A 16647-nucleotide genomic window follows, 5' to 3' on the forward strand; every position below is an offset into this window, starting at 1 on the left:
TTTGCAAGGCAGAGGCCAGATAATGACTTGAAACCAAGGGGTCAAGACCAGCCTAGGAGACATAGTGGGACCCCATCTCTACAAAAATAAAAAATTAGCCAGGCGTGGTGGTGCATGCCTGTAGCCCTAGATACTATGGAGGCAGAGGTAAGAGGATCACTTGAGCCCAGGAGTTCAATGCTGCAGTGAACTAGGATTGCACCACTGCAGTTCAGCCTGGGTGCCAGAGTGAGACCTTGCCTAAAAAATAAATAAATAAAATAAACAAATAAACACATAATTTAAAAATAAAAAATAAAAAAGTCATAAGACAATTAAATGAAGTGTTTTATGCCAATACATTTTAAAATTCAAATGGAAGGATTAAATTCTAGAAAAATAAAATATATCAAAACTGACACAAAAAGAAATAGAAAATATGAATTGTTTTCTAACTATTAAGGAAAGTAACTTTGTATTTTTAAACTTTTCCACAAAATAATCTCTAGACTTTGATGGCTTGTCAGTGGTAAATTATATTAAATATGTATTTTTTAAACCCACAAATCAGGCCAGGCCCAGTGGTTCACATCTATAGTCCCAGCACTTTGGGAGGCCAAGGTGGGCGGATCACATGAAGTCAGGAGTTCAAGACCAGCCTGACCAACATGGAGAAACCCCGTCTCTACTAAAAATACAAAAATTTAGCCAGGCATGGTGGCCCATGCCTGTAATCCCAACTACTTGGGAGGCTGAGGCAGAAGAATCGCTTGAGCCCGGGAGGCGGAGGTTGCGGTGAACCAAAAGGGGGCCATTGCACTCCAGCTTGGGCAACAAGAGCAAATTCCGTCTCTCACACACATACACACGCACACACACACACACACACACACACACACAAATCATAAACAAGCTCTTCCAGAAAATAAAAGAAGAATCAGTGTCCAAATTGTTTTTTGAAGTCAGCATAATCACATCAAAAGCTGACAAGTTCCTTCCTTGTCTTCCCTCAGACTCTGCTCTCCTCAGTGGGCGGGACTCTGTGCTTCTCCAAGTCACACCCTACTTCAGTGTCTAGTTCAAATCCTACCACCTCCAAGAAGTGTTCCCCAAATGCATATCACATTAAATGTATAGGTGTGATAAAATTGTATCTATTTATATAGTTTTAGAGCTGAAAGGTGACTTTGAGATCATTTTATGAAGTCCCAGCAAGTCTCCAGCCAGAACTGGAAAACAAGCCTTTCAACATTTTGTTCAGGATTCTTTTCACCACACTATTGAAGGTCACTCTTCAACGCGGCAACGTTATGAAGTGGAAAAAGAGGACACGGGCTTTGGTTGGTGCTGCTTTAATGTAGACTTCTCCTTAATTGCTTTTTGAAATAGTTTGTGTAGCATCATACAGAAACATTTCCACCCCTAACCTTGTAATGATAATCTTATGAAATATCAGACGACTACACAAAGATGACCTAAAATATTAATATTTTAAGAGTGGTCTTGACTTTTTCTTGTGACCCTGTATTATGGGGAAGGAACCAACTCTTACAAAATACCTACTACTAAGTGTGGGGAACTTCTGTAAACCAGGTGTGATGCTAAACAATTTATATGCCTTCATTTACCCAATCCTAACCCTAATCCTACAGGCCTGCCTCATGGTGCTGGCAGGAACAGATGGCGCATACACAAGGGTGGCTAAAGAGACATTAATGAAGGAAAAATTTACAAAGCTGTCTTCATCATGAAGAGAACACAAAAGGAGCAGCTGAAATGCTCAGGGACTAGGTCTTCAGAGGTCAAGTGGAGGAGATGGTGTCCCCAGAACTTGAGCAAAATGAATGGCCTTACAGAGGGCTCTGTGCCTCCGTGGAGGACAGCAACCATGGGCCAGTAGAGGATGAGGAGGAATAATCATCTCATTCCCCTCCAGTCCTGGGACACTGCTTCCCATGGCTGAGTCCAGACACTCAGACAGATTCAGCTGATCTCGCGGGAGTTCAGCCTTCAAACATAGGGCAGAGAAGTAGACCCTGCCAGGCACTGCTGCCTTATTTTTACAGATAAAGAAACCAAGGTATCCCAGGACTCATATCCAGGCATTTCAGATTCCAAAGCTATGATCCCATTTGCCTGGCTGGCCACCAAAATGTGCACAGGGAATGTATACTACATTCTTTTTCTCTGTGTATTTTTGCTTTCTTGTTAGACAAAATCTTGATACAGCTAGCTGAGTTTCCTTTTATCCTGTATGTAGTTGGAAGGTCCGATGCTCAAAAGGTACAAAAAAATGTCAATTAGCCAAAAAATGTCTATTAACCCAGTGTGGTATGGGAGTGTGGATGTGGGTGTATGTGAGACTGAGGCCGGGGAAATCATATCAATACATATATTTTTAGAAAAACCAAACCTTTCCTGGTGTGGTTCTACAGGATCCTGTCAAGTCTTGTCTTGTATTTTCTCTAAGTTACAACAAAGTAAGAGGACCTTTTTTTTCACTCTAGGAGATAAAACTTCCGTCAGTTAGGAAAAAACAAGGCTGATCTCCGGTTCCTTTAAATTCCCCAATTTCCACTTATTGTTCTGGGGAGTAGCATCAAGAGACCTCAAATCAGAGCGCTGGCCACATGTGCATAAACAGAAAAATGAACACCTACTTTAAGCCTTGTCCAAAATTTCAGTTTTTTTAATCCAAAATTTTCCTTTTTTTTCTTTTTAATGTTTGTGGGTACACAGTAGGTGTATATATTTATGGCGTGCATGCATTGTTTTGATATAGGCATGCATCATTTTATTAGGGTGCTTTGTCTGGAGCTTATTTTAACTAACAAAGCAAATATGAAAAATAAAAACCAAGTAATGCAAACATAACGTATCACCGTTTATTATAAAATGTATAATTCGGCATATTCTCTAATCGGAAAAATTTAACATAACGATAAAGTTGTGATTGCAAAAGACTGCTATGGGGACCTTGTTTGCCATGTTTCTGATAATGGTGCAATTGTAGGAAGCTGGGTCTCTAATAGAAAGACTATGGGCTGCTGCGACTCTAGGAATGGAAGCTCCACATCTACTGTCTACTGCTTGCTACATACCCCACTGCATAGGTCAGTGAGGCTCCCGACACCTGAGGAACTGAAATCAACATTATGTTAAGATGTGGGAGCTCTCAGAGAACACGCAGCCACTCTTAGGAAGTACAAGAGGACTGGAGGGGGAGTCCTATAGACTGAATGCTTCCATTCCCCCCCAGATTCATATGTTGAAATTCTAATCCTCAACATCATGGTATCAAGAGATGGGACTTTTGGGAGGTGGTGAGGTCCTGAGGGTAGTGCCCTCCTCCATGAAATTAGTACCTTTATAAGAAGAGACGTGAGAAAGCGTGCGTCTTTTGTCTCTTCTCTCCCAAGTAAAGACACACCAAGAGGACAGTCATCTGCCAGCCTGAAAGAGGGCCCTCACCAGAACCTGACCATGCTGGCACCCTGATCTCAGGCTGCCCAGGCTCCAGAACTGTGAGAAGAGAATTCTGTTGCGTAAGCCACCCAGGCTATGGTATTGGCAATAGCAGCCTGAGCAGCATAAAACAGGGCAGGTTCAAGGCCTTCACCTAAGACCCTGATGCTCAAAAGGTACAAAAAGTATCTATATTCCCACCAACAGTCCACTCTCCTGATGAACCTGCCAGTATCCTGAGGTTCGCAGCCAGGAAGGTAGCACACGTTTGCTAAATAAATGAATGAGAGATGGCAGTGGAGATGGTGGAGCAGGTACATGGCTGACTTGTTTATTTCAGAGCCCATTTCCTACCTTCCTACCTACCTAGAAGGCAGCCAGCACTTCCCAATTCCATCGTACAGAGAACATTTCGTTGAGATGACACCAACTTCCAGTTCTTCACAAAGACACAGGCGGCTATTTACTGCCCTGCACTCCGATATCTCTCCTTGCACCCTGGGAAGGAAACAGTCTTTGAAGCCTCACTGTGGAGCTTAGCCATGTGTTTCTCACTCCTCTTCTCCCTTCTATCCCTCCTAATTATGGAGTCCACGCCACTACCTCCCCTGGTCCAGATCACTGTCCTAGCATTCTAACTGGACCGTCAGCTCCTATTTGTGTCTTCCAGCAGTTTACACTCTATTTAATAGCAGGAGTTACCCTATTGAAACATAAGCAAGTTTATGTCACCTCTCTGCTCAAACCATCCAGCGGCTCTTCATTCTTTTCAGAGAAAATCCTAATTCCTTATGGTGACTGCAAGGTTCCACGTGGCCAGGCCACTCACTGCCCCCTACGATGCTCTGTGGCATGAGCTGCTGCAGCCACGTGGGCAAAGTGTGCTTCAACCTCAGGGCCCTTGCACAGACTTGCTTCCTCTGCCACGACGTCCCACCCCAAATGCCAGCAGGCCGACTTCTTCATCTCCATGAAGTCTGCATTTAAGTGTCCCCGTGCTCAATTAAATCCAGCTGAATCACTCCATTTAAATTCCAACATCCTCCCTGACTGAATTTCCCAATCCTCTTACCTTGTTTGCATTTTCTTTTCTCAATATAGCTTATCACCTTACAATTTGTTATATAGTTTACTTAATTATATAATATTATATACTTAGGTTTTTTGCTTTTGTCTCCCTCATCTCTGCTGCCCATGCAGCCCCCAGCCTTCAGCATGAGAACAGGGACATCAGCCTGCTTTGCCCATGGAGCTGTCTCCGGAACCTACAACAATGCTCAGCCTATGAGAGGTGGCTCCTGTATCCTTGTTAAGCGAATGAGCAATTAAGGGAAGGAATAATTATTAGCTCCCTTCAGTTATGCAAAGAACAAGGGAGACGCCTGCCACCTTTTGCACCCTGAATCACAGGGTGGTGAAGCGAACAGGCCTGGCACCTGGTAGAAGGCATGGGAGTGCACACTAGCTACATAGCCCTGGGAAAGGCTGCATGCTGGTGTACTTTATGCAAGTGAGCAAACAACATTGACAATTCGTCAATAATTTACAAAATGCTGAAGAAAATAACAGAGCGTTTTAGTTTGCGAGAGGAATTACTGCCGGTGGCTATTATCAGATACAATTTTTTACCCCAGGGGACACATGGCCATATCTGGAATTTTTTTTTTTTTTTTTTTTTTTTTTTTTTTTTTTTTTTGAGACGGAGTCTCGCTCTGTCACCCAGCCTGGAATGCAGTGACCGGATCTCAGCTCACTGCAAGCTCCGTCTCCCGGGTTCACGCCATTCTCCTGCCTCAGCCTCCCGAGTAGCTGGGACTACAGGCGCCCGCCACCACGCCCAGCTAGTTTTTTGTATTTTTTAGTAGAGACGGGGTTTCACCGTGTTAGCCAGGATGGTCTCGATCTTCTGACCTCGTGATCCACCCGTCTTGGCCTCCCAAAGTGCTGGGATTACAGGTGTGAGCCACCGTGCCCGGCCTTTTTCTTTTTTTTTTTTAGTTGTCACATCTGGGAGGAGCATGGAGGAGCTGCTTCTGGTATCTGGAGTGGAGAGGCTGGGAGTGCCGCTCAACATTCCACAATGCACTGGGCAGCCCCCTATATAGCATGACCTGGCTCCAAATATCAATAGAGCTGAAGCTGAGAACCCAGTCCTCCAAAGTACATACTTTCAAATTGATTATGTTCATTCATTTATGTGAAACTTCATATGTGATATGCTAAGACTTCATCTAATACAAAATATAAATGAATCATAAAAACATTTTTTAACCATCCCTCTTTCTACAAAAGAATGTTTAGAACAACACTGATTAAACTAGAAATGTGTTCATTTCTCTTAAAAAAAATTATTCCTCTCCTTCCATGAAGGTGCTAGGTATTCATATTTACACAACATTTAAGTGGTGGAAATATCAGATATATTAGAAAATTTAAAAAACAAATAATTGGGAAAATAGTTTCTTGTAGAGACCTTTATTATGTGTGCCTTCATTTATTCATACCATGCTTTTAATAGCAAAGTCTTTATTCATGTCTGTAGTTTGATTTTAAAATCTTCTAGGTCATTAAATGAATGTCTTTAATAATCTTAACATCATCATCAGTAAATTTAGCAAAGAAATGCCACAAGAGCCATCAATTTCATCATATTTGAGCTCTGGGACAAATTATGTTTAAGAACTTTTCAGCTAAAAAATGGGGAAGTTTTTCTGAAAGTGGAGAAAGAATAGGAAGAACAGTTAAATACTTTGCCATTTGTATAGGATTTTTTTTTTTTTTTTTTTTTTTGAGATGGAGTCTCACTTTGTTGCCCAGGCTGGAGTGCAGTGGTGCGATCTCAGCTCACTGCAACCTCTGCCTCTCGTGTTCAAGTGATTATCCTGCCACAGCCTCCCAAGTCGCTGGGACTACAGGTGCACACCACCACGCCCAGCTAATTTTTGTACTTTTAGTGGAGACGGGGTTTCACCATGTTGGCCAGGATGGTCTCAATCTCTTGACCTCGTGATCTTTCCTCCTTGGCCTTCCAAAGTGCTGGGATTACAGGTGTAAGCCACCACGCCTAGCCTGGGGATTTGTATAATGTGGCAGTATGATAAAATTACTACTTGTCTGTCCACAACCGAAACCTCAGATGTCTATGTGCAAACCTAAACTAGTCTTAACATCTTGAAAATCTGCAGTTACTTCATCTTTATCTCTAAATCTACTGTTTATTTTCTCCATTTACCCTTTCTGCTGTTTTTTTGATAAATGAACATTTCTTGAAATAAAAGAAACACATCGAGAACAGGCTCATGTTCAATTGACCCTAATTATTCACAGAGAAGACTTTCCATTTCAACAAGCCTCATTTATATGCAACTGGCAATTTCTCTAAACAGAAGAAAAGGGGAGATTTTGCCAATCAGTTGGCTTCACCATCCCCCAGCCCCAGAGTGTGTTTAAGAATATTTGCCTGTGCATGCATGTGCTTTCCCTTGCATCCCACAACAGGAAGGTAGGCATATGGGAAGCTTTGGGTAGCGTATTGTATACAACTGCAGCTTTCTCAGGTGTTCTTGGCTTTAACGTCGGTATGAACCATTAGGATTTAGCATCAATGACATGCTAACATATATTCGCTCAGTAGCCATGGGAAGATCACTTGCTCGTATAATTTATGCAATTAAACTTTCCCATTTTCCTGGAGGCATGCATGGAAACTATCCACTGAGGCTGCTGTCCATTGAGTTGGAGCTTTCCCACGGCAGAACTGAAGAGTCCGACTGAAAATACAGAAGTGGAGCTGCTCCGGAGAGGGTGCAGCACGAAGATTCTGTGCAGGCTATTTCAGAGCAAAGCGAGTGGGCTCAAATGTGCTGAACGCTCACATGTTAACACAGCGAGCACCAAGATAAACACCTCCAAATTAACAGCAAGACACAGACCTGTAGGAAGTCCGAGCTGGGCCACCCTTGGGAAGGACTTCTCCCAAGGACAGTGCCCTTGTGCACACACGGAGAATCACCTGGAACGGACAAGACTCTGTGAGCCAGAGTCCAGCCTGCAGAGCATTAGTACCTCAAACTCGCATTCTGTCCTTTAAACAGTATCACATTGGGTTAACAATTGAGAGGCTTCAAAATAATCGTTTTCCCCTAAGAATGGGCCTGGGCTTACAGCACATTTGTGAGATAGAACAGGGGGTGGAGAGGCCAGGGATCTAGATTCTCCCCTTAATTGTCTCATGTTACACTAAAACAGTTGGTGGTTTTTACCCAGTTCTACAGATGAGGAAGCAGAGACTGGAGGGCTTGATTGACCCCTGGAAGTCATACAAGAATACCTTGTAGTAAAGCTGGGATTTTAACCAGATCCTTTTGTGTTCCAAAAGCTGCATCTCTGAGTCATGAGACATGCAGACCATGGCAGATGGTCCCGTGACAGCATTTATCACCTTAAACGGGAAGTTTCAACCCACCCTCCTCCCCCACATCCACTCCCCGCTTGAAGATAGATACATATGATAGGACAAGGCTATGATTTAAACTTAGCTCAGGATGGTGGTGTGCCTGAGCATATGGAAAAGCTTTCAAATTCAGTTTCAGATTTATATCTGCTGACAAGGGGTAAAATGAATTTTTGGTCTTTGTTCAGATGGAAAAAAGTCTCTACATTATTAGGTGCCATAATATTTTGTTCAAATCTTCTTAGAAACTTTTGGATATTGCATCTGGGGGTAAGTGTGCCCCTTTGATGTCATTCAGGAGTATGTGTATCTTGGTTACTGTGTACAAAATGCACTGGTCCAGTTTTTTCAAAGTGCCTTGGTGTTATACATTAAATTGCAATCAAGAGGATTAAATATGGAAAGATGGAAAGTAGAGTTGCTTTTTTTTTTTTTTTTTTTTTTTTTGCAGTCAATACCTTCAACTCCTAAAGTCAGCTCTTCAGAGAAAATCAGCACTGATAATAGGGCAAGATGATAAAGAATACATCCGTGTTACAGCTTCTAGTGCCACTCCCCCAATCCCACATTAATGCTACACCAATTTCAATGGAACCTTGAGAAGAAATATTTCTGTAGTCTGAAAGTAAAGCAGGAATTATAAACTCAGTAATTAAGTTAGGATTAGGTTTGCTGCAATATAATGTACATACATGCAGACACAGTTCATTACCCTTACACATAAAAGTGATATAAAGAGAGGTAGCCCAAAGTTGTTCATGTCTGCTATGCCTCCCTGCCTTCCTTAGATGACACTTCGCAGTCCAGAATGGCTGCTTGTGCTCCAGCCATCATGTCCAAATTCTAGCCTGCAGTAAGGAGAAAGCAACAAAACAGGACATGCTCATTCTTTTTAAAGAACACTTCGTAGAGAATGTTCACTTCCCTTCCAGCTATCTGTTGGTGGCTAGAACATCAAGTATGTGGTCACACCCAGTGACAGGAGGGGCTTGGAAATGTAGGGTTTATTTGGGCCCCCAAGTGCTAAACTAAAATCTGGAATTGAAATATAAAAGAAGAAGAGGAGAATAGATATTCAAGTAGGCATACTCTGCAATTATTTCTATGTCAGTGCTATGCCTGTGGGATAAACTTTTCAAGTCGAGGTCCAATCCTGACAAGAGTGAGAGGGACTGAGGCAGGTCTCCAAAGCATTCTGTGATCCTGGTTCTGATGACTGGGCCCTGAAACTCTGCACCTTATTTCCCTTCACTGGATCTCTGACCTCCTCTCTGTATATGGGTTCCACTACCTATGTCTCTCCTGGGCTGAGGCCTTTCCTTCCCTGAGTGAGTCATGCTCCCTTACTCTTGCTTGTCCACCTGTCCCCACAATCTCTAGGAACTAGAACTTGGCCCTAGCCTGGTCTCAAAGCCAGGCCTTGGGTGAGGAAAAGGAGCATCAGCTTTGGGCTACACTGGACCTCAGTTCCAAGCCCATGTCTATGAATTGTGAGCCACCTGGCTTTGTGCAAATTAGCCTTTGTATACTGCAATTTTCCTCTTTTGTGTAAAATTGGAATATTAATAGTATTTACCTCATATGGGCTGCAATGAGTGTTCGCCACTATTGTTATTAGTGTATGTTCGTGGACATGAGGACTATGTCTCTGTCTAGTACAAGGATATCCTGAAAAAGAATACGCCTAACCCCTCTTCGATTTAATGAGACCTTCCCATATCTCTGGTTCTAATGGGGTGAAGCTCCTAGCGCTGGTCTACACCACCGCTTTGTCACCTCAGCTCAGTTTTGTGATGGGACAGGGACCCTTCTCTCCTCTCCAGCACATCTGCCTCTCTCAAGTAGATGTAGCTTCAAGTGTCAACTCAGGCCATGCTGTCTGAAGTTGAGCCCCCTCATGACATGACAGATGAACAATTTATACACGGCAAGTGCAATTTAAATTCCTGTCTCATGGCTTAAAGGCAGTTTCCATTTAGGCTTCTGGGGACACCTTCCAGAGCCATCGAACTCTGTATCTTGAAAAAGTTCACCTTGAAAGACTTTTTGCCATTGCCAGTGACGGGGTACTCCCTAACCATGTCAGCAGGTTCCCGTAGTGTCTGAGGAGCTGAGATTGACATTTGTCTCAGCAAGTCTTTGGAGCATAAAGCCAGAGAACCGCCAAAGTAATGTGACAGCCACCATTTAATTATGCAGATAATAGCCACGAGAAGCCAGACAGAAGGATTTCACTCTAGCAGGTAAATGTTAGCTCAGCCTTTATTTAAAACATGCCTGTCCTGAGATCAAGTTTGCTAGAGAGAAGAATCAGAGGAGTTGGTAATATTTGGATTGATCATAATGAAATGTATCATTTTTCCTTTGAAAAATGTTTATTAGTAATTCTACAAGTTTCGCAAGTTTTATATGTTTTGTAAGTCAATTTTACGCCTATGTTTATCCCCAAGACAACGCCTTATAAGAGGCATTGATGATCTCAATTAAAGACCTCTTTATTAGCTTCTCAGCTCCCAGTGACATTACTTCCAACCAAGCCTCTACCTTCGCAGAAAATGTGGTTCAAAATGTAAATTGAATTGTGCCACTCTCTTGCTGAAAAGTCTTCAGTGGTTTTCCACTGACTTCTGAATAAATCATGACAGAAATCCCAAGATGACTTCACAGGTCCTTGCTTCAGTGTCGACCAACCCCCCGCACAGACATACACACATGCACACGCACACACATACACACAATTAACTCCAGTCACCTATCTGTGATGGTTATATTACCTGTTAACTTGATTGGGTTGAAGGATGCAAAGTATTGTTCCTGGGTGTGTCTGTGAGGATGGTGTTGCAATAGGAGATTAATATTTGAGTCAGTGGACTGGGAGAGACAGACCCACCCTCGACCTGGATGGGCACCATCCAATCAGCAGCCAACACAGCCAGAATAAAGGCAGACAGAAGAACGTGGAAACACTACTGGTTTTATCTTCTGGCCTCCATCTTTCTCCCATGTTGGATGCCTCCTGTCCTCGAACATTGGACTCCAAGTTCTTTAGCTTTGGGACTCAGACTGGCTTCCTTTCTCCTCAGCTTGCAGATGTCCTATTGTGGAACCTCACCTTGTGATCATGAGAGTCAATACTCCTTAATAAACTCCTCTTTGTATATACATCTATCCTATTAGTTCTGTCCCTCTAGAGAACCCTGACCATCCTGCTCGCTGCATTGACATTTAAGCCACCTTCTTTCTGTAACTATTTTCCATGTCTCCTTCGGTCTCAGACCTCAACTTCTTCAGAAAGTTCTTCTGACCATCCATTCTGGGTTAGAAACCTCTTCTATACGACATCAAGCCCACACTTTCCACTGTGGTCTGAAAATACCTGTCTCCAGCATTGTTTCAGAAACATTTGTGGATCAGTCCTCTCTCTTTCACCTACATATTTTATATCCACTTTCTACTGCCCCCAAATGATGCTGCATATCAAACAACCCTAAATCCATCTGTGGCATACAGTATTAAACGTTCATTTTTGCTCATGAGTGTAGGACTGGTTGGGCAGCCCTGCTGTTCCTGCTGGCTGGGCTTGTGCATGCATCTGCAATCAGCAGATGGACAGGGGCTAGCTGGTGAGGATGCCCTCAGCAAGGACAATTTATCTCTGCTCCATCGGGTCTCTCATCCTCCAGGAGGCTAGCTTGGACCTGTCCTCACGGTGGAGGTGAAGTTCTAGGAAAGAGCACTGAAGCACATAAAGACCTCCCGAGGCCTAGGCTCAGCACAGCACATGAGTTGTGCTGAATTCTTTTGGCTACTGCAAAGTACAAAGCCAAACCAGGGTAACAGATTCCAGCTCTCAGTGGACAGAGCTGGAAAGTCACTTTATAAAGGTAGTAGAGCCAGGGAAGGTATGAACTGGGACCATCAGTTCAATCAATCTATAGTTTAGCCCCAGTACCTACTCAATCCCTGGCTACTCAAGAAATATATATTGCATGAATGAAGTGAGGAAGACTCAAAAAAAGTGTTCTGAGTTTTAAGTGTCACCAGTGCCGTCAATAAGGCAGCTGGATCTGGCAACCTGATACCCATGAACTTGGCTAACCACACTGGAGCCAGACAACAGGCGACTAGGAATGAGCCTCTGCCTATTTCAGAGTGCCAAGATGAGAAACAAGGATTTTCCACATTGAGTGTGTGCCTGAGCATCTTTCTGTTTCTGCTCTAATCTCTGTATTAGTCATGTTTTTCACATTTTACATTTTATGACACTTTGATATCTTGGGGCCTTCAAGTCCTAGAGAGGAACTGCCCCTCCCAGCATCAGCTAATTCCCAGAGATAACGGACAACTTTCCCCCATGGTCATGCCTTTGATATGCAGGCTAACCAATCCCAAGTCCGTGTCCTCCACCTGCCTCCTTTTATCAGATGTCTGCAGTCTGGGGCACTATCCCCCTGCCTTAAATCACCCGGGGCCCAGAAGTGGACAACTGGAGACCTCTGTATATCCCAGAGCTTGCCGAAATTATTCAAACTATCCAATTCTAAGTCTGCTCAGCTGCTTACTCTGCCTCACCCATTCCTTTACTGAGAAACCACAAAAGGACTCCCCAGCCCCACCAACACTCCCCCACCCACCTGTCAGCCCTACCTCTGGCTCCTGACTGGCCCTGGTGCTTCCTGTGGCTCTTGGAGATATGGTGTGCCCCCTCCTCTGGGGAACTGTGAGTCACAAACTGTCTTTTCAAAGGCAGTCATCTCCTGATCTGTTGGCCTCACCGTATTTGAATAAAAAAATTAAATCCCAGATACATGTCGCAATGGCTTCAATACCTGCCTCCAAAAGGCCTGGACACAGGGAAGGTGGAGAAAGGAGCAGGTAGAGTCCAGGAGGAGGTGCTCAATTGCAGTGTGGCGAGGGAAATGGTGATGTGCACAGCCTGTGTTTGTGTTTCTCTTGCCTGTCTCTCCACTGTCTTCCCTTCCCTTTGCCCTCTCTCCCATCCTTATTTAAAGTCTACAACAGAAATGATTCATGGTCCTATTTTCAGCACCGTGACTGACTAGCAATGCATGGCAGAGCATCCATCAACGTGTAATGTTTCACCCCATACATTTCCCTTTCTTTTCTCTCCGCTATATCTCTTCTCTCTTACTTTTCTTTCTCCACCATCACCTTAAATCTTAATATGCTTTTTCCAGCGTTTCTCAATAGGGTTGCAATTAGCATATTTGAGGGGAGCACAGAATTTAACAAATGTGACCCTACTCACTAATTGCAGTAGCATCTCCAGTGAGTGGGACCCCCAGACATTTCCTAACACCACATAGAAAGCCAATGCTACACCTTGCTTGAGAGGGTAAGCACCTTGGCCTTTCTTTCTGGTTTTCCTCATTGAGGTAAGCTAACTAGTCAATCTAGTTCTGTAAGGTCACTGGTTAGTCCTTCCTTGTTTGGTCATATGTGGCTGCTTAAGCATAAACACATGCTCCACTGCTGTAGGGGAAAATCTGGGTAGGAAGCTGAGATGCCAGTAGGGAAAGGAACTGAAAATCCACCAGCGCCCAGCTTCCCACTACTAGGTCAATGGCTTTCTCTCCCTCTGCCTGGCTCCCCTTCTCCACATCCTCCCTCCTTCTCACTTTGCTCCTTCCTTTGTCTCCTGCCACCTGCCAGCCAACTCCACTCACCTTTGCCTGCACCCACCATCACAGCCCCTGGGGGATGTTCTGTTTTACCCAGAGCTCTTATGCAACATAGAAAATTCTTCTTCAGTGTAACTTTGCTGATATCAATTCGAATTTCTCAAAAGTAACATTACTAAGAAATCATGCGATAAAAATAACTGCAGGATGGATAAATTTACTGCACTTATTCTTACCCAACATTAACTCAAGTGTGGCCATGGTTTGATCTGAGGAGTTTCATGGGAACTTCACAGCCCTGGCTATTTCTCTCTGTGGTTTTGTTGCTGGACAATGCACTCCAGCACTGTTTGGACCAGCTGTGGAGTGGCTTTGTGGCTGGTATTGGCTGGCTTCTCTGTCTAGCCAGAATTGGCCTCCTGCTACCTCTCTGAATACTTCTGCCTAACTCCACTCCTATTTGACATGCTCTTGACTGTGGTTTAGATGTGCAGCTGCTTTAGGACTGAGAATCAGGTTGTGGTCTCCACCACCCTGGAGAGAGATGCCCATTCATAAGGAGTCCCAAGACTCCACCCCCAGCCATCTTCACCCTCCTACAAGTCCTCCATTCATTCTCCTCACTCCCATTTCTACCTACTCAACTGGACCTGGGATTCTCATTGCCTGGGTATTCACACTAGCTTTTCCTTGGTCTTTGTTTATTTATTTGATTTCATTTCATTCCGTTTTGTTTGCCTAGTCTTCTAGGCTAGTATAGGAGAGAGAAAAGCCCTTGAACTATAATTCTGTCTGCCTACTAGGGAGCGGCACCATTACGTTCAGGATAGCCAGTTCAAGGATAAGTCACTCAGGAAAAAAACAAGCTTCAGGACATGGCTCAGAAAGTGAAGAAATAAGAACAATTCTGTCAATATAATCAAAGTAATGAATTGGGGTTTCTTGGAGGGAGAAAACTTGCAAAAATTCAGCAAGAAAGTAGTAGCAAATATCCTATGAAAGGGTTTGGCCGGCAGAAATGACCAAGGACATTTCAGGGATATGGGGGTGTAAAATCTAATCGAAAGGATCTTGTTGTCACCCTGTCTTGTTTGCTTTGCTCATTCTTTGTTGTGATGTAGCAATGCTTAGTCACACATTCTCCCGACCCTCCCACACAGACACAAGTCTTTTCCTCAAAGCTGCGGGTCTGTTGCAGACATAACCTCCTGTTGTCCATACTTCGGGTGAAAAGATAAGGGCTGGAAAAGGACAGCAGGTCCAGCATGAGTGGTGCCAGTCAGATCCGTAGAGCCTGGGCTTTGCCCTCAGACCACTCACTCCGTCACTCTGTCAGTAATTTTGTGACTCAGAAAATTATTTCTAAATCTTCAAGTTCCTCGTTTGTTAAATGGGGATAGTAATAATACCTAATTCAGAAGGTTGAATATTTAGTTCTTACTGGTAAAGCCCAGTGTATCATATGTTTTGTTAAACAAATGTAAACTTTCAAACATACTACATAGATACAAGTGGGCACACGAAACAAAAGTAATCAAGAACATCAAATCCCAGAAAGACCAGGATGCTAGATTTGCATTTTACATGTTCCAGGCACGATCTGATTTCATGTGAATCAAAACAGACCAGGACACCCCAATTGGTATCAGCGTGACACTTGTGTGGTTCCCGGGTCTCCATGCTATTTTCAGGGTTGAAGCACCCCTACTTCCTGCTGAGTTTCTGTTTCTGGTTTGAAAAGTTCTTCATATGAGTCCTATGTAGAGCCGGGACACCCACCGTGGTCCAAGCCCAGGCACAGCCTTAGACTTCTTGGCTTGACACTGGTGTATGACCTTGGAGGTAACAGCAGCCATGGCTCCTCAGTATGAGTGCAGAAACTCCAGCCAATAAAGACAGAAAAGGAAATTATTCACAACAACAAAAGGAAATGTTAGGTTGATGGTTGATTCCAGAATCCTACAACAGCCAGGAGAACCAGACTTAGAAAATAATCAGCAAAAAGGAGGGCTGGGCAGGAGCCACGGTCACAGCCAAGTCTGTCAACACGGCCAGGGCAGCGAAGACCGTGGCACACCCGGACCACCCGCACCAGCTTCCGCAGCTGCTGCCTCTGAGCCTCCTGCTGGTCTCCCACCGCTTCCACTTAGGCTCTCCCTGGGGGTTTGCTGGGGGTGAGGGCACTTGGCTTGTGAGCACCACTACTGGAGCAATACCTGTGCTGTCCTTGCACGCTGGACACCAGGACCACTGCAGCAGTCCCCATGTGTCCCCAGATAACGGCATCTTTGCTTTCCCACCTCTGAGTCACTGGCTCCCACTACAAGCTCCTCGGTGCGCATCTCTGAGGCCAAGCCTAATACAGGCTTTGGCCCTAAGTGCACAGAAAGCTGAAAAGCCAGCACGTGACGTTCTCACCTGCTGTGGTGGGAGATGGGCTATGACTTGTCCAAGATTCACGAGGTGGAGGTTTCCGCATAAATAGAGAGGGCTTTGATACTGCACAGCCAAGGCAGAGAGACGCCAACACAGCAGTGAGTAGGAGCCCTGTGCACTGCGGGCCTGAAGGGCCAAGCGTATGGGGGTGGCCAGCGGCAGACCCGGGTCCTGCTCACTGCCCAAACTGTGGGAACTGTGCGATCGTTCAGATGAACACTTCTGATGTATTTTTTGATTGATTGATAATGTGGTCTTATTACATTATTATATTGGCCGATACAACAGTTCTGTTCTGAATCAATTTTTAAAATATACTAATTTCCATATACTTGCGCGTATGTGTATACAGTGGGGTAAAATTTTATAGTAATTGTGTAAATTAAATAAATATATATGCAAAGCTTGGAATATAGTTCATGCTTTAATGAGTTTCATGCCCCGAGTATTTTTCTGGAGTCAGTAATTTCAATATAACCTTATTGTATTAAAATGTTTTTCGCAAAATTACCTGCACTATTCTTCTGTATGTATTTATGGTTAATACATTTGAAATTGTCGACACATTTAGTTGACTCTTCTTTGAAAAGCATAGTGTTTTTAAAGGAGAAAATGGCTTTTCTGTGGGTGCTGTGGTATCTGATCAATTCAGATAAAATTCTGCTAAATGAA

The 16647-nt window shown here is 43.9% G+C and overlaps 1 long non-coding RNA gene across 1 annotated transcript in view; it reads right to left on the minus strand.

Annotated features, from left to right (window-relative positions):
• LOC139357726 (uncharacterized) overlaps positions 1–16647 on the minus strand; it is a 67886-nt gene that overhangs the window by 6492 nt on the left and 44747 nt on the right. Inside the window, exon 3 of the long non-coding RNA XR_011611332.1 lies at positions 3811–3942. This is a non-coding gene — a long non-coding RNA (uncharacterized lncRNA). The remainder of the gene's footprint in view (positions 1–3810; positions 3943–16647) is intronic.

The sequence above is a fragment of the Macaca nemestrina genome, chromosome 13 (assembly GCF_043159975.1).
Source record: "Macaca nemestrina isolate mMacNem1 chromosome 13, mMacNem.hap1, whole genome shotgun sequence".
Taxonomy (NCBI): domain Eukaryota; kingdom Metazoa; phylum Chordata; class Mammalia; order Primates; family Cercopithecidae; genus Macaca; species Macaca nemestrina.